This window comes from Odocoileus virginianus, chromosome 31 (genome assembly GCF_023699985.2).
Source record: "Odocoileus virginianus isolate 20LAN1187 ecotype Illinois chromosome 31, Ovbor_1.2, whole genome shotgun sequence".
NCBI lineage: Eukaryota > Metazoa > Chordata > Mammalia > Artiodactyla > Cervidae > Odocoileus > Odocoileus virginianus.
The window spans coordinates 3,376,382-3,379,908 of NC_069704.1; positions in this window are offsets into that span (position 1 = coordinate 3,376,382).

Below are 3,527 nucleotides of genomic sequence, written 5' to 3' on the forward strand. Positions count from 1 at the left end.
TGACGTAAAGAGTGTGCACAGCAGGAGTGTGAGGGCATGGCTGGCAATCAAAGGGCAGTCATTGAATAAAGAAAGCAGGAGGCAGGGAACGGTGTCTAGTGATCAGCAGAGTGTGAAATGGTCCACTTTGTTCTTTCGTTTGGAGCCACCCCTTCAGCTCATCGCGCCCGTCTCATCCTCACTTGTACCTCAAGCCTCAGAGACCTTTCAGTTCGTTGACGGGCCAGCCTCATCTCCACTTCTGAAGCACATCTATATTGATCCCTAGGCCTACAATCTTCCCTCTCTACCTCTTGGTCTAGCAGACTGTCACTAGATTTAAATGTCATTTCCTTGGGGAGGTCTTCTCCATTCTCTAGTGGAGGTTATAACCCCACATCACATTCCTGTTGCACTCTGCAGCTGACTGTTATGACAACATCACACTTAGAATACTGGAGTAGGTTTCCATTTCCTCCTCTGGGAGATCTTCCTGACGCAGGGATCAAACCCATGTCTCCTGCGTCTCCTGCATTGCAGACAGATTCTTTAGCACTGAGCCACCAGGAAAGCCCTGTGTATTAGTTATTCCATCTATATTTTCCTTGCCATACACCAGGCCCTATGAGGTCCACCACTGTTTCTTTAGCACCCAGAGTGGGCCATGGAATACAATGATTATTCTTTGGATGATTGAACAACAAGGGTAATGTTGGACAGACAGGTAGCAACTCTTGGAAGTTCTTAAAAGCAGAGTCAAGGAATTTGGGTTTTCCTATTAAGTAAAATGGGGACTCTTGTACTTACTTAGGAAAACTAAGTCCAGCAGACCTCCTTGATAAAAGTTAACAATATTTCTTCTCTATGTGGTATTTATTTCATAATGCCTTCAAGGGCCATCTGTGTTGCATGGATTAATGCTTCTTCATCTATGAAGAAGGATTTCCTTCTTTTTTTTTGACTGAATGCTGTATGTGTGTGTGTACATATGTGTGTGTACATATATGTATATTCATATGCCATATCTTCTTTATCCATTCATCTGTTGGTTGATGGACACCACTTAGGTTGTTTCCATATCATATCTTGGCTATTTTAATGGTGCTGCAATGAAGATGGAAGCACAGATGCCTTTTCAAGATAGTTTTCATTTCCTTTGAATATGTACCTAGAAGTGAGGTTGCTGCATCCTATGGAAGTTCTATTTTCAATTTTTTGAGGAACCCCCATTTTGTTTTCCATGGTGGCTGCACCAGTTTACATTCCTACCTACAGAGCACAAGCGTTCGCGTTTCTCCACGGCCTGGCCGGGACTTGTTATCTCTTGGCTTTTTGATGATGGCCATTCTAACAGGTGTCAGGTGGAATCTCCTTGGGGTTTAATGTGCATTTCCTTGATGACTGGTGATATTTGAGACTCTTTTAGTGTACCTGTTGGCCATTGATATGTCTTCTTTGGAAAAATGTCCATTCAGTTCCTCTACTCATTTTTAATACAGATTTAAAAAAATTATTTTAGTTCTTTAGTTTGGTTATTACTCCTTTACCAGGCATGTAATTTGAAAATATTTCCTCTCACTCTATAGATTGTCTTTTCACTGTGTTCATGGTTTCTGTTGCTGTACAGAGTCTTTTTGGTTTATATAGTGTCACTTAGCAATTTTTGCATCCTAGAATAATAGTGACAACATAGGAAGCTGACAAGGTTGCAGAGAAACTGAATTACTCATACGTATGTCAGAGAGAATGCACTCATAAGCATCTATTCCAGAGAAGGGAAAGCTTATGTTCACACACAAACTTATGCATAAATGTTCGTAGCAGCTTTATTCACAATCACAAGAACAGCCTAGATTTCATTTAACAGGTAAATGGTTAAACAAACTCAAATTCCGGTGTAACCGTACTATGAAATTGTACTCAATTTTCAGCAGAAAAAAGGAACAAACTTCTCATACATGCGACAACCTGGATGACTCTCCAGGGAATTATGCTGAGTGAAGAAAATCCATTCAAAATTGTTACATACTGTATAATTCCACTTATATAACATTATTGAAATTGGAAAATTTTGTAAATCAAGAACAGATTCGTTGTTGCCAGGGGTTAGGGATGGTGCGGATAGGCTGTAGTAGGCATGCTTATGAAAGGATAATATGAGAGATGCTTGAGATTTTGGAAATGTTCAGTTTCTTAACTGAGTTGGTGAATACATGAACCCACACCAATGGTGAAACTAAAATTGTATAGAGTTTAACACACACAAGTAGAGTAAAGTGGGGGAAATCTGATTCAAATCAATGGGTAACACCAATGTTTGTATCCTGAGTGTGTTGTTAAATTAAAGTTATACAACTATTCATTGGAGGCAACTGGGTAAAGTGTACCAGAGAGCTCTCTGCATTATTTCTTACAACTGCGTGTGAATCTACATTATTTTGTTGTTCAGTCACTAAGTCATGTGCCACTCTTTGTGATCCAATGGACTGCAGCATTTCACGCTTTCCTGTCCTTCACAGTCTTCGGAGTTTGCTCAAGTTCATGTCCACTGACTCAATGATGCCATCCATCCATCTCATCCTCTGTTTCCCCATTCTCCTTCTGCCATCAATCTTTCCCAGCATCGGGGCCTTTGACAATGAGTTGGCTCTTTGCATCAGGTGGCCAAAGTTTTGGAGCTTCAGCATCAATCCTTCCGATGAATATTCAGGGTTGATTTCCTTTAGGATTGACTGGTCTGATCTCCTTGCAGTCCAAGGGGCTCTCAAGAGTCTTCTCCGGCACCACAGTTCAAAAGCATCAGTTCTTCGGTGTTAGCCTTCCTTATGGCCCAACTCTGACATCAGTACATGACTGTTGGAAAATCATAGCTTTGACTATATGGACCTTTGTTGGAAAAGTGATGTCTCTGCTTTTTAATACACTGTCTACGTTTTTCATAGCTTTTCTATCAAGGAGCAAGTATCTCAATTTCATTGCTGCTGTCACCGTCCACAGTGATTTTGGAGTCCAAGACAGTAAAATCTGTCACTGTTTCCACTTTCCCCCCATCTATTTGCCATAAAGTGCTGGGACAGGATGTATATAGTTATTTAGATAAATATATTGATTAAAAATGAACTGGGACTTCTCTGGTGGTCCATTGGCTGGAACTTTCACTACTGTGGCCTGGATTCAATCTCTACAAGTCAGGGAACTACAATCCTGCAAGCAGTACATCACTGCCAACAAAACAGAAAATAAAAAGAAAAGTGGAGTGAGTCTGTTTCGTTTTCTTGCCTGGACTCAGGTGGTCCCCAGCCTCAGAACAAAGCCAACATCCCAGAGTTAAGGGCAGAAAGATGGGGGGAAGATTAGGTCCATTATGACTTTTTTGATCTCCAGATCCAGTCAGTGAAGTGAAGTGAAAGTCACTCAGTCGTGTCTGACTCTTAGTGGCCCCATGGACTCTACGGTCTATGGAATTCTCCAGGCAAGAATACTGGAGTTGGTAGCCTTTCCCTTCTCCAGGGGATCTTCCCAACCCAAGGATCGAACCCAGGTCTCCC